This window comes from Lissotriton vulgaris, chromosome 6, assembly GCF_964263255.1.
Source record: "Lissotriton vulgaris chromosome 6, aLisVul1.2, whole genome shotgun sequence".
Taxonomy (NCBI): Eukaryota; Metazoa; Chordata; class Amphibia; order Caudata; family Salamandridae; genus Lissotriton; species Lissotriton vulgaris.
This window is the reverse complement of record NC_141694.1, coordinates 517,506,690-517,533,442: the sequence shown is the minus strand read 5'-3', so window position 1 is coordinate 517,533,442 and position 26,753 is coordinate 517,506,690.

Genomic DNA, 26,753 nt, shown 5'->3' with positions numbered 1-26,753 from the left:
TATTCAAAAAAGTGTACGCAAACATTGGCGTATACTTAATATAGGCACTCAATGCATTCCTCCCCCTTTGTTCTCATTCAAAAGGAGTTCTAAACTTTGAGATCAACTTTTCCACACTAGGCCGAAAACTAGACCTGCTCCCGGCGTAGGTGCCCTCTGGAATCTTCCAGCAGTGCAGGGCCATTTTCCATGCGGGACCTGTGCAGCCTATCCTCAAACAGACACAAGTCAGAATATAATTCCCTTTGGGCGAATTACCATAGAAACACAAATTCTTACAATCATACACATATAAACTCAACAATATCAAATAAATACGTTTCTCACTGTTACAGTTAGTAAACTTCTTTAAGGTCCACAGTTTTAGTTTGTTCTGTTTGAGGACACTCTCTAATAAAAGAGAGAGGGACCGGAAGACCAAAGGGATAGGGTTCCACAATTGACACAAGTCAGAATATAATTCCCTTTGGGCGAATTACCATAGAAACACAAATTCTTACAAACATACACATATAAACTCAACAATATCAAATCATAACAAGGAAGCAATATAAAATATATTAAAAAAGAAGTGAAAACACTATGATAAAAGTATATATGCACAGTTTATTAGCATACACTATATTTTGTTAAAATGGCAAACATATACAAGACGGAACACTATAAAAGAAATAAATCCAACATTCCTATAAAAAAGGAGGTACAAGTAAAGGACTAAATTCCAACAAAAGCTCAGAATTTTCCTTAGTCTGTTATTCACGTATTACTCCTTGTGCATCGACACGTTTCGGCGGTATGTTTAATGTTTAACCACCTTCATCAGGACAATTACAATAAATGTTTCCCAATGGTTCTGAAATTCAAACAGAACCAATCTTAGTGACATATAATTCTATCTTTGTTTTAAAAAAACATAATGTATACATATTTCTACAACCCTAAGTACATATAAAATCCATAACATTGCTTCCATGTTACACTAGACAAGCAATACATTCTATTACAACATAACAATAGTTGCTATCTCCGATATATTTAAAAAAAAATAACAAAATCATAGACAGTATATTCAATGATTTTGATCACATGAGTATATTCCTCGTGCTCACAATATCTCATAGGGTCTATACATGTTAATCATCTATTTATAAGTACCCTACACAGTGCTCCAGTCACTAAACATACAGCATCAAGTCCACATCAATACATTTCCTAAAGACAGAATAGCCAAATAGCATAGTTAGGGCTTATTTTGGGCAAGAGAGGCGGCTAATGAGATAAACTTGATATATCACCTACCTCAATTGTTTTATGTCAATCAAAATAAGATCAGGGGTACTCTGCCTCCTTCTTAGTCTCAAAAGATATTCGTCCAGCGAATTATCTCTTCAAAGTTAAAATAATGTTATCCTATATAGAGTAGATAAACAGCTGATTTTAGTGTCAACAAACACCGTTATCTATAAAGGGTGGTATTTATTATCACACGCAAATATTTTCTAAAGGCATTAGGATACTATTAAATATCTATACTAGGATTTGTTACGCGCAAATATTTTCAAAGGGCATTTGGATACTATTAAATGGTGGCCCCATTGGATATCTATACTAGGCTTATGTTGAGCACTTATATTAGCAGTCAACGCATCAGCCTAAAAGCAACAAGTGTCCAGATATATCTATACTGCACCTGCGACTTTTTAAAGAGGACAAAAAAGGTGGCACAGAGTTACGGTATTCACTCGCCACAAGAACGCTCACCTCCTAATGTATCTTGATAGTGATTAGGGGACCGCGACACTTATATTCTGCGTTGTTTCGAGACTTAGTAACTGACAACATGTGCCAATATAGATCTGTGGACATATAAAAAAGAAACGCCTTTATGGACTACTGAGGATGGTCCAGATAGCTTTTCCTAATCCTATTCCCTATTATACTTACATAAATGTGGAATGATACAACCACGCACGCGGTATCAGTGTGGTCGTATATACACACTCTGTCAGGGTTTGTGTTTGAAATACCCCTAAAGACAAGAAGAAGAAGAAACCACATCTTATTCCCTCATCTGTACTTAGAAGCTCGCTACTTTTACAGATACCTAAGCTTATCACAACCATTACGATAAGGTATAGCTTACTTGCTAATCAGGAATCCCAGGATCAGGGAACCATTAGTCAAACGTGAAATTACCAGCGTGCAAACCCTGAAAAACATTTAAGCGGATACAACACGTTTTCAGTGATAAATTCAAAAATAATCTCATTTGCCAAAGCAAAGCACTGCCAGTTCCTTACCTCTCGGCGCTCAGGCAGAAGCGTCCCGCGTGCTGGCGAACAAAGCTGGAAACGGCAAACAACAACGCCGTTCCAGCCGCCGGTTTAAATACCCGGTCCCTCCTAGTTGTATAGCGGAGGTTTCTGTCACATGACCTAATCGGTAACGGATACAGATAACGGACTACACGATGGAGGCAGAGCTAAAAATACTCACTTCCTCCCAAATGTAAACAAAACATCGTAGCCTGCAATCGATGCTTAAACTTCTTATTTATTACATTTGGATATCGCGCTAAAATAAAGAGTAGTTTTTGGTGAGCCGAGAATGTTTTTATTGGTTTAAAACAGCACAAAATATCGTGCTTGATTTGTGCTATTTTCAAAAGCAGGAAAGCATTTATTTGATTTGATTACATGTCCATGCAATTTGAAATATGTGGGCATGACCACCAGGAGAATGAAATTGAGAATCCTTAAGCACAAAAGCACTGTGAGATGTAAAAAACAGTCGACCAGACTCACAAGTCATTTCCTTGAAATGAATCATCATCCAGATGAGTTTAAATGGACTGTATTAGAACAGCCATCTATCCCTGAACATTTTACTGATATCTCTAGGTTTTTACTGATTAGAGAACAGAAATGGGTTTTCAAGTTACACAGCGACAGGAAAGGACTAAATGATGCAATACCTTGGATCATCTTGTGAGCTCACGTGACTGATGATAGCCTAACACTATCCTGAGATAAAATATATAAGGGCGTATTGTTGGTTTGTATACTGTAAGATGCACACCAAGCATTAAGGAATAGCTTCACATACGGGGTCCAATCAGAGACATCTAACATGAGAGTAGGGTGTGGCATCCATGGGATACTGGCACCGAATTTGTGAGCCTTTTGGTAGATTTGAACCCTCCATGCACATCATAAAGAGATTTTACTATTAGCAATCAGTCAATAAACATAATGAGCCCTACACTGATATAAGTACAAATGATGCAGGAACCTCATATCACATCATGTAGGGTGGAGTAAGATCATAGATTGTTTTTAAGCTGGGTGTCGGTAAATAAGAGTATAAACATGCTCACTGAAGATGAGGAGTATGTCTTGGAAAGAGGTTTTTCCTATTTTACAATGCATGCAGTAGGGCAAGCCATGTAATTTGACAGGCATAGACAAAAATATTGCCAATATTCTAATATGTGGGAGCTCAACTAAAATATGCAACCATTACGATTGGCCAAATGGGGGCATGGCTTAGGAGCCAATGGGACCGGCTGCGTGAGCACTGAGCTCCGCGCCTGATTCTCTGCAATTCTCCTGTCATCAACGCCTCCTGATTCCACCCATTAGTGCTCCTGGACCGGGGAGCGACCTGGAGCGGGGGTGGGGGGGGGGTGCTGAAAATTGCCAGGGGAGACGCAGGAACAGGGTCGCGCTGACCTTTGAAGAGAGCGTGGTGCGACGAACCAGGGACCTAGGATGGCGTTGTCCCTGAGCTTCGTTTTCGTCTGAGCCCGGCTGTGGCGATCCTGTGAGGGTGAGCACGGCTGCGGCTGCGGCTGGGGATGCGACCGGTGGAGCAGCGCTGGGACCCCTTGCAGGCTGGTGCTGTGCTGGCAGTGGCGCAAGGAGAGGTGCCTGACCGGAGGATAGTGAACACACCAGCCCTGAGATACATTGGCCGGCTGGTGCCGATGATCTGCCATCAGTGAATTGCATTGGGCTCTGGGGTGTCCGGTGGGCAGCGTCTGGACCCTAGCCGCACTTCTCGCCCCTTTCTTGAGTGACTCTGGCGTGGGGCGCATCGGGGAGATGGGGGCATGGAGCGGAGCCCCCCCAAATTGGTGGACCCAAGATGGCGCTGACCCTGGGTTTCGTTTTCGCCTGAGCCCGGCTGTGGTGATCCTGTGAGGGGGAGCGCAGTTGGGGCTGCGGTTGGGTACGGGACCGGCGGAGCAGAGCTGGGGACCCCCTGCATGCTGGTGCTGTGCTTGCGGTAGCGCTTGCGTGAGGAGAGGTGCCTGATCGAAGGACAGTGATATTTACAACAAGGGGTGGTGAGGGACAGAGTCTCTGAATTAAACAGAATACTCTCACCCAGTCAAGAGATCAGGGCTAGATCCAACACCGTTTTTTAGCTCACTGCACCATCCCAGTTTCAGAACCTGGCTGTATGCAAATTAGTCTGTTCCTGTCCCAGTGCATGATGGGAACAGGGCAAACCAAACTACAAAAGCCAATTCTTACACTGGGAAGGAAACAAGCTACCAGGGACCGGTTTCTGGCATTTCAGCCGTCTTCGGCCCGGCTTGCTTGAATCCTGATGGTGCAATGAGCAAGGGACTCACATCTGAGTATACCCTTCCACGCTTAGGGTGGACAAAAATATTTACAACAAGGGGTGGTGAGGGACAGAGTCTCTGAATTAAACAGAATACTCTCACCCAGTCAAGAGATCAGGGCTAGATCCAACACCGTTTTTTAGCTCACTGCACCATCCCAGTTTCAGAACCTGGCTGTATGCAAATTAGTCTGTTCCTGTCCCAGTGCATGATGGGAACAGGGCAAACCAAACTACAAAAGCCAATTCTTACACTGGGAAGGAAACAAGCTACCAGGGACCGGTTTCTGGCATTTCAGCCGTCTTCGGCCCGGCTTGCTTGAATCCTGATGGTGCAATGAGCAAGGGACTCACATCTGAGTATACCCTTCCACGCTTAGGGTGGACAAAAATATTTACAACAAGGGGTGGTGAGGGACAGAGTCTCTGAATTAAACAGAATACTCTCACCCAGTCAAGAGATCAGGGCTAGATCCAACACCGTTTTTTAGCTCACTGCACCATCCCAGTTTCAGAACCTGGCTGTATGCAAATTAGTCTGTTCCTGTCCCAGTGCATGATGGGAACAGGGCAAACCAAACTACAAAAGCCAATTCTTACACTGGGAAGGAAACAAGCTACCAGGGACCGGTTTCTGGCATTTCAGCCGTCTTCGGCCCGGCTTGCTTGAATCCTGATGGTGCAATGAGCAAGGGACTCACATCTGAGTATACCCTTCCACGCTTAGGGTGGACAAAAATATTTACAACAAGGGGTGGTGAGGGACAGAGTCTCTGAATTAAACAGAATACTCTCACCCAGTCAAGAGATCAGGGCTAGATCCAACACCGTTTTTTAGCTCACTGCACCATCCCAGTTTCAGAACCTGGCTGTATGCAAATTAGTCTGTTCCTGTCCCAGTGCATGATGGGAACAGGGCAAACCAAACTACAAAAGCCAATTCTTACACTGGGAAGGAAACAAGCTACCAGGGACCGGTTTCTGGCATTTCAGCCGTCTTCGGCCCGGCTTGCTTGAATCCTGATGGTGCAATGAGCAAGGGACTCACATCTGAGTATACCCTTCCACGCTTAGGGTGGACAAAAATATTTACAACAAGGGGTGGTGAGGGACAGAGTCTCTGAATTAAACAGAATACTCTCACCCAGTCAAGAGATCAGGGCTAGATCCAACACCGTTTTTTAGCTCACTGCACCATCCCAGTTTCAGAACCTGGCTGTATGCAAATTAGTCTGTTCCTGTCCCAGTGCATGATGGGAACAGGGCAAACCAAACTACAAAAGCCAATTCTTACACTGGGAAGGAAACAAGCTACCAGGGACCGGTTTCTGGCATTTCAGCCGTCTTCGGCCCGGCTTGCTTGAATCCTGATGGTGCAATGAGCAAGGGACTCACATCTGAGTATACCCTTCCACGCTTAGGGTGGACAAAAATATTTACAACAAGGGGTGGTGAGGGACAGAGTCTCTGAATTAAACAGAATACTCTCACCCAGTCAAGAGATCAGGGCTAGATCCAACACCGTTTTTTAGCTCACTGCACCATCCCAGTTTCAGAACCTGGCTGTATGCAAATTAGTCTGTTCCTGTCCCAGTGCATGATGGGAACAGGGCAAACCAAACTACAAAAGCCAATTCTTACACTGGGAAGGAAACAAGCTACCAGGGACCGGTTTCTGGCATTTCAGCCGTCTTCGGCCCGGCTTGCTTGAATCCTGATGGTGCAATGAGCAAGGGACTCACATCTGAGTATACCCTTCCACGCTTAGGGTGGACAAAAATATTTACAACAAGGGGTGGTGAGGGACAGAGTCTCTGAATTAAACAGAATACTCTCACCCAGTCAAGAGATCAGGGCTAGATCCAACACCGTTTTTTAGCTCACTGCACCATCCCAGTTTCAGAACCTGGCTGTATGCAAATTAGTCTGTTCCTGTCCCAGTGCATGATGGGAACAGGGCAAACCAAACTACAAAAGCCAATTCTTACACTGGGAAGGAAACAAGCTACCAGGGACCGGTTTCTGGCATTTCAGCCGTCTTCGGCCCGGCTTGCTTGAATCCTGATGGTGCAATGAGCAAGGGACTCACATCTGAGTATACCCTTCCACGCTTAGGGTGGACAAAAATATTTACAACAAGGGGTGGTGAGGGACAGAGTCTCTGAATTAAACAGAATACTCTCACCCAGTCAAGAGATCAGGGCTAGATCCAACACCGTTTTTTAGCTCACTGCACCATCCCAGTTTCAGAACCTGGCTGTATGCAAATTAGTCTGTTCCTGTCCCAGTGCATGATGGGAACAGGGCAAACCAAACTACAAAAGCCAATTCTTACACTGGGAAGGAAACAAGCTACCAGGGACCGGTTTCTGGCATTTCAGCCGTCTTCGGCCCGGCTTGCTTGAATCCTGATGGTGCAATGAGCAAGGGACTCACATCTGAGTATACCCTTCCACGCTTAGGGTGGACAAAAATATTTACAACAAGGGGTGGTGAGGGACAGAGTCTCTGAATTAAACAGAATACTCTCACCCAGTCAAGAGATCAGGGCTAGATCCAACACCGTTTTTTAGCTCACTGCACCATCCCAGTTTCAGAACCTGGCTGTATGCAAATTAGTCTGTTCCTGTCCCAGTGCATGATGGGAACAGGGCAAACCAAACTACAAAAGCCAATTCTTACACTGGGAAGGAAACAAGCTACCAGGGACCGGTTTCTGGCATTTCAGCCGTCTTCGGCCCGGCTTGCTTGAATCCTGATGGTGCAATGAGCAAGGGACTCACATCTGAGTATACCCTTCCACGCTTAGGGTGGACAAAAATATTTACAACAAGGGGTGGTGAGGGACAGAGTCTCTGAATTAAACAGAATACTCTCACCCAGTCAAGAGATCAGGGCTAGATCCAACACCGTTTTTTAGCTCACTGCACCATCCCAGTTTCAGAACCTGGCTGTATGCAAATTAGTCTGTTCCTGTCCCAGTGCATGATGGGAACAGGGCAAACCAAACTACAAAAGCCAATTCTTACACTGGGAAGGAAACAAGCTACCAGGGACCGGTTTCTGGCATTTCAGCCGTCTTCGGCCCGGCTTGCTTGAATCCTGATGGTGCAATGAGCAAGGGACTCACATCTGAGTATACCCTTCCACGCTTAGGGTGGACAAAAATATTTACAACAAGGGGTGGTGAGGGACAGAGTCTCTGAATTAAACAGAATACTCTCACCCAGTCAAGAGATCAGGGCTAGATCCAACACCGTTTTTTAGCTCACTGCACCATCCCAGTTTCAGAACCTGGCTGTATGCAAATTAGTCTGTTCCTGTCCCAGTGCATGATGGGAACAGGGCAAACCAAACTACAAAAGCCAATTCTTACACTGGGAAGGAAACAAGCTACCAGGGACCGGTTTCTGGCATTTCAGCCGTCTTCGGCCCGGCTTGCTTGAATCCTGATGGTGCAATGAGCAAGGGACTCACATCTGAGTATACCCTTCCACGCTTAGGGTGGACAAAAATATTTACAACAAGGGGTGGTGAGGGACAGAGTCTCTGAATTAAACAGAATACTCTCACCCAGTCAAGAGATCAGGGCTAGATCCAACACCGTTTTTTAGCTCACTGCACCATCCCAGTTTCAGAACCTGGCTGTATGCAAATTAGTCTGTTCCTGTCCCAGTGCATGATGGGAACAGGGCAAACCAAACTACAAAAGCCAATTCTTACACTGGGAAGGAAACAAGCTACCAGGGACCGGTTTCTGGCATTTCAGCTGTCTTCGGCCCGGCTTGCTTGAATCCTGATGGTGCAATGAGCAAGGGACTCACATCTGAGTATACCCTTCCACGCTTAGGGTGGACAAAAATATTTACAACAAGGGGTGGTGAGGGACAGAGTCTCTGAATTAAACAGAATACTCTCACCCAGTCAAGAGATCAGGGCTAGATCCAACACCGTTTTTTAGCTCACTGCACCATCCCAGTTTCAGAACCTGGCTGTATGCAAATTAGTCTGTTCCTGTCCCAGTGCATGATGGGAACAGGGCAAACCAAACTACAAAAGCCAATTCTTACACTGGGAAGGAAACAAGCTACCAGGGACCGGTTTCTGGCATTTCAGCCGTCTTCGGCCCGGCTTGCTTGAATCCTGATGGTGCAATGAGCAAGGGACTCACATCTGAGTATACCCTTCCACGCTTAGGGTGGACAAAAATATTTACAACAAGGGGTGGTGAGGGACAGAGTCTCTGAATTAAACAGAATACTCTCACCCAGTCAAGAGATCAGGGCTAGATCCAACACCGTGTTTTAGCTCACTGCACCATCCCAGTTTCAGAACCTGGCTGTATGCAAATTAGTCTGTTCCTGTCCCAGTGCATGATGGGAACAGGGCAAACCAAACTACAAAAGCCAATTCTTACACTGGGAAGGAAACAAGCTACCAGGGACCGGTTTCTGGCATTTCAGCCGTCTTCGGCCCGGCTTGCTTGAATCCTGATGGTGCAATGAGCAAGGGACTCACATCTGAGTATACCCTTCCACGCTAGTGAGCACCCCGGCCCTGAGGTATGCGGGCTTATCGGAGCGGATGACTCCGCATCAGTGGATTGAATTGGGACCTGAGGTGCACCGGTGAGCAGAGCCTGGGACCCTAGCTGCCCCTCTCACCCCTCTCTTGGGTGACTCTGGAGTGTGGAGCATCGGGGAGATGGGGGCATGGAGAGGAGCCCTCCCGAGTTGCTGGACCCAAGATGTTGAAGGCCCTGAGTTTCACTTTAGTTTGAGTCTGGCTGTGGCGACGGTGGGCGGGGGTGCACAGCCGTGACTGGGGATGCGACTGGTGATGGAGCGTTGGTGACCCCCCTGCGGACTGGTTTGAGAGGCCGGTCCTGACTGGAGGAAGGAGGACGCCCCGGCTCCGAGGTACAGTAGCTGGTCGGAGCTGCTGGCTCGGCATTTAAGGTTTGTACTGGACCATGAGGAGCATCGGTGAACGGTGGCCGGGAGCCCGGCTGCGCCTCTCCGGCCTCCACTGGGTGATTTTGGTGTGGAGAACGTAGGGCGGAGGCAGGGGCATTGAGAGGAGCCCCCCCTGAGTTGGCCGAGGCCAGGGCCCCCCAACACGGCGGAGGGGCCTGAGGAGTCTGCTGGTGTTGCTGCGGAGACCCATGACCTGGAGGTGAAGGGTGTGGGCCACTGCGGTGCAAGATCGGAGTGCGTCACCACGCGCGGCCATGGGCAAGCCCCGGGGACGGAAGGAGGAGGAGAATCCGCCACCATCGGACGCGGAATCCCTATCCCAGGAGACTAGGACTGAGCAGGAACTGCCACTGACCTCGGGAATTCAATTGCAGCTGGATAAAATATTAGAAGCCATCACAGACACTCGTACTGCTCTCCAGCAGGACATTGCGCAAGTTGCGACGGGACTGGGCCTCTTATGAGCGGACCACTCGAAACTTGCGGATCGCATGAAGCAGAATGAATATGCAGTTCAGGAGCTTGGCCTGGCGCAGAAAGCATTGACTGCTTCACTGACGGATGTCCTAGATCGTATCACGGTACTGGAAAGGCGAGCTGAGGATGCAGAAGGCAGAAACAGACGTAATAACATCTGCGTGGTGGGCCTGCCGGAGAGTAGTGAGGGATCGGACACGGTGGCCTACCTGGAGAATTGGTTCCGGACTGTTGTGGCCCCTGAGGGCCTTTCGAACTTTTATACTCTGGAGCGGGCGCACTGAGTCCCGGCCCGACCGCCGTTGCAGGGATGCCTGCCGCGACAAGTGGTGGCGGGGCTGCTGCCCTTTCGGGACCGTGATCTAATTTTACGGAAAGCCCGCAGCAATGGCCCCTTCCAAGTGGACAACAGCAACATCACCCTTCTCCCAGACTACTCGTTTGATATCCAGCAGTGCCGCATGTCCTTCTAAGCTGTAAAGAGGGAACTGCGTGTGGAAGGGATTCAGTATTCCCTCTTTTTTCCAGCCAACCTCTCATAGTACTGGAGGCTTGGGAGTGGATAGAGTCTTATAGAGCAGGGAAGGATGGCCAGAAGGCGGAGGTGCGTTTGCTGGCTGGCGACTCTCAGCCCCGCCGGTCGCAACACCTACGGCGCCGTAGGCGAGGACCGCAAAAACCATCGACCTCAGAGAACGGCCATAGAACGCAAGGAGGTCCTGGACGCGGTGTTGACGTTATCCTGGGAGCTGCTGAGGACCACACCGGAAGCATCTGAACACGACAGTGATAAGGGCCACTCAGAGGGGGAATCATCGGTGTACGATGACCAGAGACTGCCGCTGGCCACCCCTGGGACAGCGGATGGACTACTGGATGAGTAGATGGTGAACTATTTGAGGGGGTGGGGGTTTGGTTCTTGACTGCGGGTATTGAGGATAGTGGAGTGCTCACTTAGGTTGTCTCAGAGATACACAGAATAAACATACTGGGCGTTTGTAAATAAAGGTTTATTAAACAGTTGTCATTCTAGTGTAGAATAGATGAGCTGCACAACCATTAGACAGTAGCAGAGATATATGATTAGAAACACTAAGAAATTAAATGGATGGTATAGCTCTACCATTTCACAATAAGCATGAATACATGCAAGTATATAAAACACATGATAAAAAGTGAGTACCCCTAATTTGCCTCCCTAACTAGATGTACCTAAATGTACCAAGCATCTATGTAGGTGCCATGCCAAGAATCGCTCTAGGATCTAGTCAACCCTATTACCTGAGAATTAGAGAATGTGAGACCCCGTACTGGTCTCGAGTTGGACACCCTGCGAGGGATGTAAGACCACTGCTAGCTGGAGTATCTGCGTGCAGGAACCTCAGCATCTCCTGCAAGTGTGTCTGCCGGGAAGTCACAGTCTCCTCTGTCCTTCTAATTAAGATATGATGTATATATAGAATACAAAAGTGAGAACTCTACCTATATGTTTGGGTTATGCTGTGTGTCAATTGGTATTAGTGTCCACTCTAAATGCGATTAAATGACCATGCTCCTTGATTCCAAAATTTGATAACAACATTTTTTTTTATATTGTTTTTTTGATAACAACATGACATTTATTGATTTTTTATATGTGTTTCTGTATAAAGTCATTTATATATATTTATGGAAGGATGAATAATCATATTAGGACATTATAAGAAGAACAATATCTACAGAAAACAAATCTGAAGAAAGACAGGTCCCATTTAATCAATCTTCACTCACAGCATACATACCAGATCATACTCAGACAAACACACTCATACATAAAAAGTAAAACAAATTGAAGATATAACCAATGTGTAAGGACACAAAAAGATGAAAACAAAAAAAGGATGGCGAATGTGGACCAGTCTGGGATAAACACAACATGTGCAATTCATTAAAGTTTATGTGGAATCACAATATTAATTCAAGAACATTTACATAATTAGATACAAAATTATTTCATTTTTTGTAATACCGCACACACATGGTCATAAGCACAGCGAGTGGTACTATATCTTTGAAGAGAGGGAACAGTGTTAGTTTAAAAATTTTTTTTTTAGTCTTGAAGACCAAGGCACACAAGGCAAAATTAAACAAAATGGAAAAGAAGAAAAACAAATAAACTTAATCTAGAATGCGATTCACAGAACTAACATGTGGCCGCTAGTTGGCAATTCATAAATGCTGAAGGAGTGAACTTGATAAATAAGGCAGGGTGGTTAGTTAAAGCCAAAAAAGACTTACCAGAATCGGAATGTAATGATAAATACTTTGCACTGTTTAAAGCATGTTAGAATATCAAGTTGGCACTCAAGGAAGGAGAAGAGAAGTTGCCTAATAAAGACAGTAGAACGATAGTTAAGAGATAGCCAGACTGGTTAGGTCTACTTAATGAAAATTAGAGATTAGTGGCTCACCTATCTGCACAGTAGTGGGAAAGCTCGATGTCTGGACGTCCAGATCTTTTTTGTTGTCTGAGGTAATGGTGTACGGAGGATAGGTGGGACTAAACGGTAGTCGGTTGAAGGTTGCCCAAAAATGCCCGTAAGGTAGTTTCTGTTCAGGTGAATTTGGAGAGAGGATGATAATAATAAGCGGTTTGGCTGTCAAGCAGGGGTACACGTGGCGAGCTTCAGGATAAACAAACTAGGCTCTCACCTTGATGTAACGAGTCAGATTATAAACAGCATAACCAAAAGCAGATTGCCTTGGCATGTCATGCTCATGGTTGGGTCCAAAACACTTGGAGAAAATACATGCTGAAAAGAGAGAGTAGTACAAATGGGGGTGGTGATGGACGGAGCATCTGAACGAATCAAACACTCACACCCAGTCAAAAGATCTGGGTTTAATCCATCACCGTTCTTTAGCCCACTCTGCCACCCCAGTTCAGACATGGCCATATGCAAATCAGTCTGACCCTGTGCCTCATGGGAACAGTGCAGCTCGAACTGCCAAGCCATGCCTTCCCTGGACTGGATTCAAGCTTCCTCAGTTGCTGGCATTACACCCGTCTTCAGCCAGGCTTGCTTGAATCCAGTGGCAAAGTGAGCAAGGGACTCACGTCTGAGCATACCCTGCCAGTTTATGGCGAACAAAACGGTACAAAAGGGGGTGGTGTTGGATGGAGCATCTGAACCAATCGAACACTCACACCCAGTCAACAGATCTGGGTTTAATCCATCACCGTTCTTCAGACATGTCCATATGGAAATCAGTCTGACCCTGTGCCTCATGGGAACAGTCCAGCCCGAACTGCCAAGCCATGCCTTCCCTGGACCGGCTACAGGATTTGCACATAGGAAAAATACTCAATTGTCATTCATGTGACAGCAAAATTTTGTAGGACAGCTGCCCTCTATTTCCCCTAAATATCCTGTATGAACCGATTTATTAAAAAAAAAAATCTGTGGTTTATGCATTAGAATCAATCGCTCTCATAAACCAATGCGACCTAGATGATTAGTGTGTGGTCATATAAATCCACATGCAAAAAGAACTGCAAGAAATATTTCCAATTGAATTAGTTAAGATTTTTATATTTGTGTTCATTATGTTCAGATTACTGAACCAAGAGGCTGTAATAATGGCAATATCTTTACCTCAGTGAGCACTATAGAAGTAACTAGTATTTTATGTAGAGAGTTTAGAACTGTTACTCATATGTTTTTTAAGTAAATAGAACGTTGTTTCGTAATTCAATGATGTTAAGACAAATGTCGGGACCTTGTGGTTGTAAAATACATTTTGGGTTCTGCTTTGAAAAAGAGAAAATTGATTTAATAAAGTGTGAAGAGAAGGAAAAAGAAATAGTTTTGTAATTAAAAGAAATATACCGTCACTAACTATAAAATGTCAGTGGTGTAACTTTGAATAATGCATTCATAAATGCAGAATGTGAACTTCGTCTATTAATTAGTTTTTTGCATGGTGCTTTTACGCAATACATTTTTAATCTTTTTATCATTTACTTCTACAAGTAAAATACATTGTACTCATGATCGATCATATTACTAACGGTTTTACCTTGCACCAAAAAATATGTACTGTCCATAAAGAAAACTGATGGTTGAAGGATCAGGTTTATTCAGTACAGAGGATCCCCACCATGAAGCAACTGCCACAACTACCACAATCCTTAAACATAGACAATGACATATGTGGATTCCGTAGACCTACATAACGTTCTGCATGGTAGAGAAAAAGAGGTGACATCACACTGCCACCTGAAACAAGCAGTGGCAAGTGACAGGCAAGTGATTGGCTGTCACAGACGCATGCCACACACCTCCCTTCAGTCACAAAACAACAAAAAAACTATATACACAGTGGGGCAAAGGAAGAGGAAACAAATGCAAGGCTTTAAGCATAATCGCTTAAAGATAGAGGATGACTCACAATTCCTTCTGAAAGCCTCCTTGCAGGTAAGTTTCCCACCTGATGGTTTTGCTCTATTCTGATACTCTTCTGTTGTCAAAATACTTGTTCCTGTTGGCAGCTTTACACTCTTCTCCAATATGTACACCACTGTCATCAAACATTCTCCCCTGAGACCTTTCATACCTGTTCACCCAAGGCGACTCAATGGAGGTGTTGGGAAGCATGCCTCAGAAAAGTTTGAAATGCGTTTTCCCTGTTGTGCTGTGACTTGTAAACCTATACTCCTCCACTTTTTTCAGTGCCTCTTTCTTCCAGTCCAAAGCATTAGATGTTGCTATGCTGCAAGTTTCTTTAATCACTTTGTTAAATCTCTTGACCATACTATTGGTCTCTGGGTAATACAGTGTGCAGATCTGATGCTGTATACCTCTTTTTCTAGGAACTCTTCCATCTATTTGGAAATCAGAATGGTTTCTGGTGCTCCTTCTCTAGACATCAGATCATCCAGAAAGCTAATAATATGTACGGAATCAATCACAGAAGTGAAGAATACTTCAGGCCCGCAAGAGTACGTATCCATAACCCCTTGTACATAAACTGGAAGACCATTACCATGAAAGGGTCCTAAGATATGAAGAGCAATATCTTGCCTCGGCAACAAGGGTGCCTCCTTATAATCATCGGTTGGACTCTTAGACTTTTAGAAGTCTCACTCACAGCTCAAGGAAGACAATCATGCACAGTGCACTCAACCTGTTGTTCATGCCTGGCCACCTTTATAAACTACGCAATCTTTCTTTTGTTTTAGTAATACCCAGGTGCATCTCATGGGCTGTATCAATCAGCTCTCCTACGAGACTACTGGGAGGAACCAATCTTGCCAGATTGCAACCTTACCTGCCAAATAATTCAACAAGAGTCCACAGTTTTGAACAAAATATCTACCCAACTAGAATATTTTCTACTTATTAATTAGTAAGTGCTACCATGAGGAAAAAATATTGTGATCTACGGATTTGTAATGGACCATAAAGAAATTTCTCAAGTGTCCTTTGTGCTTTTAATTTTGGTAATGTGATTGAATAATAGTGCACAGTTTTACAGTAGAGCCCTCAATACTCCCAGTACCATATTGCAGAGACCCCTGTCGAGTGCTGTATCCAATACAATTATTAGAGTGGAATTTAAAGAGTGCTATTCATTCTAAACGTTTGGTTTGTAATATTGAGCATGTTTTTTACAAAATATTTCTTGGGGAGTCATGAATTGGTTACGATTAGTGCTGTCTAACCCTGGGCGTAGTTTGCGAAGTAGCGCTACGCGAAGCTACGCGAAGTGCACTTCGCACTACGCGAACTTCACGTAGCACTACGCGAGCTGCGTAGTAGCATGTTCGCACTGTGCAAGATGCGTTTTCAATGATTGCACAGTGCAGACAAGCATCCGGCACTGTGCAATCATTGAAAACGGCATCTTGCACAGTGCGAGCTGTAGTTTTCTGCTGCTCGAGTAGATTATTACTCGAGCGGCAGCTTTCTCAACGAGAACTGGTAGTTTCTCATTGAGAGCGGTCGCGAGCATGCGCGACCACTCACAATGAGAAACCTGACCTCCCCGCGTTGAGAATCTCGCCAGGATGTCATTTTGCTTGCTCGCGGTCGCAAACATGACGTTCAGGACCACGAACAAGCAAAAAATGACCGCTGCACTACGCTACGCTGCACTACGCGTGTTCGCTCTATGCTACGTGCAGCTCCCGTAGTGCAAAGTTGCGCAAACTTCGCAAACTCCGTGAGCGTAGCGTAGTACTTCGCCCAGGGTTAGTGCTGTCACATATTTCTGGGGCCATGGGAGAGTTGCGACTCCGTCGTGGTCTTTGACTGTAGGGAGTTGCGACTCCGTCGTGTTCTTTGACTGTAGGTAAAAACATATGCAGAGACTTTAAACATATTGTTTAAGTTAAGTAGTTTAGTAATAAAGATATAAAAGTGCTACAATTATAAAGAAAAAATTATTTAAATTTAATTTTAATAAATGTTCAATATTTGCGATGACATCATGGTACCATCATAACAGCATCGCAATCCCATATGGCACATGAAAAATTGATTTGATTGGTTTTACCACCTTTCAATGATTAATAGAGGAATGTCTCGCCCCTTTTCTCTATTCTTTAGGAGTGGCTTTGCTTTTTCACACTTCTCTTCTCCTTTCTTTATTTTATTTGGGATTTGCTGTTTTGGTTGGTTTTTCTTGCAAAAAATGGCATCAGCTCCTGAGATTGATGTAGATGAATTAAACTCTTTATTGGAGCAGGAAGTCCACAAAGAGAAAGTTTTGACCGCCGGTTTTTTTCAATCCCACCAGGAGAAAAAAAGTTGCTGGGGAAAATTGTAATGCAACATCTGCCACAAGATACTGTTGAGGTGCAAAGACGAAAGTACTCTTGTGCTACTTCAAGTATCCTAAAGTAACCCAAAATCAACCACCATAAACATCTCAAATGAGCCCAGAACGAGTGAAGGAAGAGCCAGCAAGGACATCTGCTGGATATGATGGAGAACAACCAGGTACTTCATTAGGACCTCAAATGTCATCTGCCGTTCCTGCGACTGTTCCGTAGTTTGCAAAACTTGGGCAATTTTACCTTACATGCAAAAATATTTTAAGCGTAGGGGAGTAGTCAATTCTTGCTCTGATAGATATTTGTAACAAACACAAGTGTTTTGTTCCGAGGCAGTATGTTTTATTGCTTTATTTGAAATATAGAAAACAAAATTAGACAAGCATTTGCAATGCAATCGGTCTCACCATTGGGATTTTATATGTATTTAGCTAGGCAGCACATTAGCCTGGATGCTGAAACATCTACTGTTCCTTAACAGGTTGCATGACATTACAATGCCGGATTTTACCCGCGTGCCATTACGACGCTGTTTTTACAACACATGTCTTTAGAACGACTTGCACTGTAAGCGCTTGATAGTGGAATAGTTTAATTTTCTATTCCAACTCCAGCCCAAGGTACAGAAGGGAAGGTGTTGGAATAGAAAATTAAACCATTCCTTTTCCAACAGCGCCCTCCAGCGCAAGTCGTTGAAACGACTTGCGTTGTAAAAGCAGCGTCGTAATGGCAGCGCATGGTAATGCCAGCGTTGTGATGGCTGCTCACCCTTTAACATAGAAGGAAAGTAAGCACCAAACCGTGTGACAACTCAGGTATTGGAACACATGGGGAGAAACATTGGCTTTCTGTCCAAAGCTCTGTTTTAATATAAAATCAGGGCCTTCGGTGGTCATGTCACTAAAAAAAACAAGATTTGAAAAAAATATTATTGTCTACGGGTGCTTGTAGAAGACAGTTCCTATGCAGTGGAATCTAGAGAATGCTAAAGTGATTCTGGTATTTAACTGACCTCTGCTGATTGTTTTCTATCAAGAAAGTTAAATAGAGGCAGTTACCAGAAAAATTTAAAAAAAGAAATCCCTCAGCAGAAAGCAATTCTGGTATTTTACTGACCTCTACTGGACATCGTCTATCAAGACAGTTAAGTAGAGGCAATTGAACAAGCAGAAAGAAATTCCAGTATTTTACTGACCTCTACAGGTCTTTTCTATCAAGGCAGTTAAATAGACAGTTGAACAGGGAAAAAAGTCCCTACGCGGAAGCATACAAGTCCTATGGCTGATCTCCGGAGCCCACAAAGTACATACACATATAAGTATATACTTTACTCAATTACTCGACCTAAAAAAACTAATTTGTTAAAAAATACAAAAAAGTGAAAAAAATAACAGTTCTTAATAGAATAACCTATTCTGGTTTAAGAAAGAACAACTATATGTTACATGTATGTTTGTAACAGTGTGAATGCATCATTATTTTATCTGAGAGTATGTCAGTGAGTGTATAGATGAGTCAGTGGGTGTGTTAGTGCTTATCTGGGTGAGTGAGTGGGTGTGAGAGTGGCTGCATAGGTTAGTTAGTGTGTGTGTGTGAGTGCCTGTTTCAATGAGTGAGTGTGTTTGTGAGTGGCTGTGTGAGTGAAGGAGTTGGTGTGTGAGTAGCTCTATGGATCAGTGAGTAGCTCTGTGAGAGGCTGTATGAATGAGAGCATTAGTGGCTGTATTGGTAAGTGATTGGGTATGGTAGTGCCTGTATGGGTGAGTGAGTGCACATGGAAGTACCTGTATTGGTAGTGACTGCATCTGTGAGTGGTGGTATTGTTTTTTTTGTTGGTCCTCATCTCACCTATTAAGCCTCTGCGGGTCTTACGAAGCCGCTCTTACAATCTGTGGCCCCTCCAGCTTACCGCACTCGATTGGGTCGTCAGACCGATCCCTTCTTGTAAGGGAGCTTGGTGTAATCATTAGACCAATTATATTAATCTTAAATATTTTGGCCCCAACTTACAGAAGGATACCAGATGTTTAATGGCTTATCTTCTGCGCTTTCATAGTCACGCCGGGCCATGGCGAATGAGGCCTTGAGCCAATCCTCCCTTTTTGGTGCTAGGGGGTCGTTCCAACTCTTACAGATTTCCCTCCGGGCCAGCAATACCAAGTAAGTTAATAAACCTCTGTTTTTCTGAGAGAGGGTCTGGCTGAATTGGCCATCATCTCCAAAAAATACCAGTGACATGTTGATATCTATAATGGTGTTAAAAATATCTCCAATAGTGTTGCCCACCTCTGTATAAAATGTTGCCGATACTGGACACTCTAGGAAGATATGAAGGTCGTTGGCTAGGGGTAGCAGACATCTTGGGCATTTAGGGGGTGGCTCCGGGGCGAACTTGGCGATCTTAGTGGGAGTATAGTAAAGCCTGTTGATGACAAAGAAGTGGTTTTTTTTCAAGCAAGCAGGCTTAACATATTTATTCAAGACATTTAATGAGGGCTCGTATGAGGACTCTATTGATGGCCCAAGGGGAGTTTCGGTCCATGCTGCAGCTAAAGGGGGGGACTTCAAGATCGTCAGCTTCCAACAAGTTATTACACCACACTGAGATTACCTTCTTAATTGGGGGGATGGATTGCCACAGCCCTTCAATCTCCCCATTCCCGCTAACTTCCCCCTTTTCGGCGACATACCATGACACCAACTGTAGATATTTAAATCTAGAGAACCCGGGCCTAATCTTTGCTCTCAGGTATTCCCATGGGTGTATCCCCCAAGAGTCTGCAAGCTCGGCCCAGGTAGTGATGCCCGCCCTTCTTATAGGCAACGCCAGACTGCCTCTGAGGCATCCCAGTGTTCTGGGTGCATCCCAAACAGGGGCGCTGTCCGAATAGTACCCTATGCCCCAACTACATCTGAGCCTATACCATAGCTCCAAGGCCGCCCTCAGAACCTTCAGACGTACCCGCTTGAAAAATTTTAGCGACCCAAACTTATATAAAAAAGCATCACCATCAACTCCTCCTTCCGCTCTCGCCATTTCTCCTAACAGCCTGCCTCAAGCTGACTCCTCTGGTTTAACAAGTAGCATCCGGATGCTTTTAAACTGAAATGCTGCTGCCTCACTTCAGGAAGGGCTAGCCCGCCTTTCTTCAATCTGCGTCTAAGTTTTTTCCACACCAATCGGACCCCTTTTTCTCCCCACACAAAGCTCCCAATCTTGCTCTGTACCTTGCTTAAGCTTTTTTCATGAAAGTTAATGGTATAGAGGAAAATAAGTAAGACAGCTTAGGAAGAATGACCATCTTTACCAAGTTGATTTTTCCATAAATGGTCAAGGGAAGGTTCCTCCATCTACTGAAGAGGCCATCGATTTCTTTAATGACCCTATTGAGATTAATCTGAGGTATTTTCTCCAGATCCTTGACAATATATATCCCCAGATATCTCAACTCTGCCCTGACTCTTCCTGTCCACTCCAAATTCCAACACATCACCTCTGTCTTTGTTTTATTAATAAAATACCCAGATAGAGATCCAAATTCACCCATAAGCTCCTCTACCCTCGGAATCGCCACCTCGGGGTCACTCATGTACAATATCAGATCTTCGGCATAAAGGGCTATTTTAGAACTATATCGTTCAGATCTAAAGGAATGGGTTAGATCGTTCACTCTCATCGCCTGTGCCAATGGTTCCATATATATTAAATAAAAGGGGCGAGATTGGGCAGCCCTGCCTGGTCCCTCTCTGGATATTAAAGCTTGATGTTAGTAGCCCGTTTAGAAGGATTCGGGCGGAGGCACCCTGATAACAGTTCTGCAAGGTTTGTATAAAGAGGGAACCAAAACCCATTACCTTCAGAACCTCCCAAAGGTACACCCAACAGACTCTATCAAAAGCCTTGGCCGCGTCTAGAGCAACTACGGCCAAGAGTTCACTCCTCTGAAAGGCCAGATCTATATTGCCTATTAAGAGCTGCGTCTGCTCCTGGATATGTCTTCCTGCAACAAACCCTTTCTGATCCGATTGTATCAACTTCGCAATCAATTTTGCCCATCTCCCCGCCAATTTGCCCATAAAGATCTTATAGTGGGCGTTCATCAGATTGGATGGTAGGAGTCTGCCTTTTTAGGTCCTTACCGGGTTTTAAGAACAGAAAGATTGTTGCCTCCTTCCAGGACTTGGGCACCCTTCCGGTTGAGCAATAGACTGAGTTAAAGGTAACCCCCATTGCAGTTATCAACTCCTCTTTGAGGAGCTTATAAATTTTACTAGGAAGTGAGTCCGAGCCTGCAGCTTTTTTATTTTTAGACTTTTTGATTTGATCAGCTATCTCCTGTAGAGTAAAGGGAGCATCTAATTTGTTCTTACTTTCTTCCGACAAGGAGGGGAGATGTTTGTTTCTCAAGAATGACTGGATAGCACTTGGAAGAGGTGCAAGATCCTCTCTATACAGTTCCGAAAAAATGGAAAGAAGACAGGACTGCATATCCTCAATCCTACTTGAGGATTCCCCGCTAGCATTGACGGTCAGTTCTTTTATATCATTCCTAGCGCGATCAGTTCTCGCTTTCCAGGCCAAGAGAGCGCCTGCCTTCTCCCCATATTCAAAATTCTGCATCTTTCTGGTGTTCCACTGCGCTCTACATTTGGCATCTAACTTCCCTCTATATTCTCATCTTGCCTCATCCAAATCCTTCAAGACTTGTGAAAGCCGCTCCGACTCCCTATTACTTAGCTCATTGGCCAATATACTTCGAGCTATGAAGGATGAAATTACCAGCAGATTTACGGTGTCTGAAGCTAACCAAGCGGAAATGACGAATAGGATTTTAACTTCTGAGGCCAACCAGGCAGCAATTCAAGCATCATGTGAAGTTCTAGCTAAGAGACTGGGCGAGGTCACTCTAAGAACTGAGGCAATTGAGACGGAAATCCCTAAAATTAAGGAATCCATGCGTGCCATCGAAGCGGAGGTAACCAAGCTGTCTTCCCAGAACAAAGAACTAATAGGAGATTTTGAGCGCTTAGAAAACCATTCCCGCCGGAACAACTTAAGACTCTTCAATGTCCCAGAAGCTTTGGAGGGGGCTGACATTAAATGTTTTGTAAAATCTCTATTGAAGGGTACAGTGCTAAAAGATTCGCCAGAAGTGGACCTTATACACGATATTCAGAGGGTGCACCATGATCCCTTTAGAAGAAACCCCGCAAAACAGAAAACCAGGAAGATCCTAGTGAAATTCTTAACATATTCTGTGAAGGAGCAGATTTTGGCTTCTGCTTTGAAAGAAAGTTCCATACTCTTCAATAGCTCTAATCCGTTTACTTTCCAAATAAGATCAGATATCTCACATATAACAGCAACGAGACAGTGGGAGTTGGGTAAAAGGTTGGAGGAGCTGAACAGTATTGGGGCCAAAGCTCAGTTGAAATTCCCAGCATTGCTACGGGTGATGTGGAATAACCTCATGTACCAAATCAAAACTGGAGAGGAGGCGGATGCTCTTATAGCAAAGATCAGTGACGGGCGGGGGGGAAGTAGATCTAGGGGGGATTTTGCACAGTGTGATATGAATCTAGCAGAAATTTGGTTACATTTGAAAATTTTAATATTATTCCATAGGGGGGTAAGGGCTAAATAGGCCTTCGCCTATTGGAAGGGAGGGTTCCTCATGGGAAGAGGGGACTAGGGGGCACTTGGGTCAGGGGTGGGAGGCAGGGGGGCACGAGGGTGGGGAGCAGTGGGAAACAAAGAAAAATATTCAACCTCATCTCAACCTTAGGTACGGACTATTACGCCATGCAGGGGTGTCAACTTTTCCAGGTAGAACAAGGGAATGATGGGAAGCCTGGGCCTAAGGGATAGAAAGACCATCTTTATCTCTTGGAATGTCAATGGGTTAAGGTGCCCCCGGAGACAGAGGCTAATCTTTAAATATCTAGAGCTTTCTACGAAACTGTCGCTCATTACTTACTGGAATGATACTTTCTACGAAATGTAACGATTACCGAGACGATGTATGCAACTGATTAACCACTATTCCTTCCTATCAATAAAGTTTTTAAAAAAAAAAAATATTTAGAGCTTTCAACTGCCCAAGTCTGTATGTTGCAAGAGACCCATTTGAGTTTCGAGGAAAGTAGCGTAATTTTCTCCAAGGTTCCTTGGGTTAAAAGCTTTAGTGCTTCACATCAGATATCTCAAAGTAGAGGGGTGGCAATTTTAATTAAACAAGGAGCTCCCTGCACTATAAAAAAAAACACAATTGGACTCCATTGGAAGGTGGTTGGCAGCTCAATTGGCATTCGAGAATGCAGATTTATTATGTGCCTCTTTTTATGGCCCCAATATGGACGATCCGACCTATATATATAAATTACAGTCAGCATTGATATTGGAATCACCGGCCTATATTATCGGGGGGGACTTCAATGTACTGTTGGATCCGTTAGTCATTATGTAGGAGCAGTTAAGATACGTCGAGCACTACTGAATATGATACACGATATGGATCTGATTGATCTATGGAGGGCCCAAAAAGGTGACCAACAGGGCTTTACATTCTATAGCAAAAAGTAAGGTCATTCCTCAAGGATTGACTATGTCTTCTCAGACAGAATGTCAACAGATAATCTTGGGAGATATCAGTTCTCCCGAGTCACCTCTCCAACCACGCGTCTCTACAATTTATATATCGGAGCAGAGCGTTGCAGCGGCAGCAGTTGAGATGGACTCTGAATAGAGCCAAGCTGTTAGATCCTGAGATCATTGAGGCAGTGCAGGCCTCCTCTCAGGAATTGTTTTCATTGAATACAGGCCCCATGACATCGGATGTTATATGGGATGCATATAAGGTCACGACAAAGAAGGGGATTGAGGCTTTAAAGGCCGCACCAAGAGTCAAGTTCCTAATGTTAATCAAAGTATGGGTACAAATGGTCTGGGATACAACCCCCTAGATCCCAAAATGGAACAAATAAAAATTAGTTCTGTAAATCCAATTTCACAAATTGACCTCGCACACCAAAAAGTTGTATGATAAACACAGTGTCAATGTTCAATCAACATTCGTATTGTGAAAAAAACAAAATTAAACTATTCTCCCAAGAAATTTGTTCAAGTCAGTTTTCTTCGTTTTATTCTTTCTTTATTTGTTCAAACACTCGCAGATAAAAATAGCCAACGCGTTTCGTCCGAAACCGGACTTCTTCAGGGCTACATTTAAAAAGATACAAAAATATATTTCAATATGTGTATAGATACAACAGTCAGTGCATAAATAATTAAATTACAGATATTTTAGATTCAAGGAGACATTTACAAAACACCAGACCATTTCATTATATACATCTTACAAAGAAAAGGCTTGAAACCATGCAATTTGATTCCTGGGAGAACATACACTGATACAAAACATTTTGGTTGGTTAAACATATGTTAGTGTGTTATATACAGGGTATTATTCACCCAACCATGTAAACAAAAAGTCCCAAAAAGCAGTGCCTACTGAGTTTAAACGGAAAGTCACAATAAATGTCAACTGGGTTTAAACTAAAAAACACAACATAATGTTTATATCACGGCTCAATGGTCATAGATGATTTTAGCTCTCTATACCCAAACAAGAGTTATATGCGAACAGTGCCTACTAATTTTATAACTAGAGTCATGAGATGACCATATCTAATGAGCTTTCAACTGTGATACACATTTGACCGTTTTTATAAGAGCTCCAAAGTTGTGACATATTCTAAATACCTTTGCGCAGTGTACTCTCATGTCAAGCGTTCCATCCGTCCTGGCAGGTATGCAAATAATGAGTTTCTATAAATAAATATATCAACGTTTTAATAACGATGGTCATATATAGAAAGACTTTTGCATGGCAAGAGACAGCTATCACTATCTGGCAGGCCAGTAATGGAAATCTAGGTCATGTGTCTAATAAGTATGGCTATACAAGATAAGTTTATTTAGCAAGCCGACACCTAAAAAGCCTGTCTAATCGGTGGATTAGGGGCCATTTGACAGTCACTGGGAAATTCAAATATGCACTTACTATGGTTATATCCTTGGCAGATTTAGTAATCCTCCATTCATTTGGGATCCAGTAGAGTTAGGGGAAGAGTAAAGTATATGCCTGAAACCCCAAAAAAAAATTTTAACACTAGTTATGTGAGGAAGTTTACCTGACTTGTTGAAACCCTAATACAAAGTGTCCATGGGTAATGAGTAGTCAACTAAATAAAAAATCATTTATATAGTGAGTGAAAAAAGAATAAAAACAAATGTACCAATAGTATATAATCACTATTGTACCCATATTAGGGCTAAATGTTTTGGGCATTTGACCTAAGTATAAAAAACCAATTACTGAAACAAATAACACAAATAGCACTGATGTCTACAATTTACAAAGACTTGACATTTATTGTTACACAGTCGAGGAAATATGTGTTAGTTGAAAAACTAACACCCAAGACCTTATCTCATAAAGTTCACTCGACAAGGGTTAAGAAAACCGACAGTTCAAAGCGACAGTATGGAAAGGGGGGCCATAACCTGTTGTTAGGTACCTCTCATTAATAGGTGAAACGACATTCAAACGCGCCCGCCATCTTAGCATGGTCATCCTGCATGGTCATGTATCAAAGTTAAGGACACAATAAATATTGTGAAGAACTTAAGGCCAGGTAAAAGCTAGCTATCAGAGAGTAGTCACGACTGTGTTCTTCTCAATCCCTTAGAACCCATACCGCGTTAGAATCCCCGAGCTTACCATAAATTCGGCGTACTCGTTGTGTCCGTGTGCGGTCGTCTGGTCACCCGGTACATAGTGAGCGCAACTTAGAGGGGATATATATAGTCCCCAAATGTGTGTAATTAGTCAATTAAGACTAATAATTAGTGAAGACCAAAGGCGCGAAGACATGGCGATCGATGATTATAATGGCCGCCATCTTGGACTAGTCAAAACAAAGACGGAAAGAATGGAAAACCATGCTAAAGAGGGATCTTTTTTTGTACTTTCAAAAAAAAAACGGAAAAATAGTCTTGATCATTGTAATCCAATCAAGTAAGTGATGCAATTTAACAGACGGGCTGTCAAGCTATAATAAGACTTGTTGTGAAAGCATGACGAGCGAATATTTCAATGGTCGCCATTTTGAACTAGTCAATACGAAGCCGAGAAGGTTGCAAGAATCGGCTAAAAAAGTGGCATTTTATGTTTTCCTCATAAAAATAAGATGGTTTAATGGTCGAAATTCAATCTAATAAATGTAATGGTTAATGGAACAGACTACCAAGCTATAATTGAGCTTGTTGGGCAAATGCTCTCCAGTAAAAAAACTGAAATGTCACAATGTGAGTGCGGACATCTTGTAAGGGTTCAAGAACGCTCTACAAAGTAAAGTCTGACCAAAAAGTAAGTGTTAGATAAGGCATGAGTGGAATTATGAACTTATGCAGACGCAATCTGACATGCTGAAAAAAGAATCTAGTAAAGTGAAATATTTTTCTCATTTGTCAGAAGCAGTCTCCAAATTTGTCTCATTTTAGTAGTCTATAATAACAGTTTTTTCACAATATAGCAGCATCTTAAATTGGTAAATGATTACACAATGGCAGACATACAACTATAATCAAGGTCCAGACAATTGTAATCTGCTGTCGACAGAGAATTAGAAACAGTAGACAATCAGCACAATATATACACCAAATATTTTAGACAGTCCTCGGCCTTGCACAAATGCTCACATTGGTTACTCTGTTGAGTCACTCTGGTTGAATACACTATTAAAGTACCAAGAAAGCCCCATTAATGCATAGACTAACTATGCCTGAT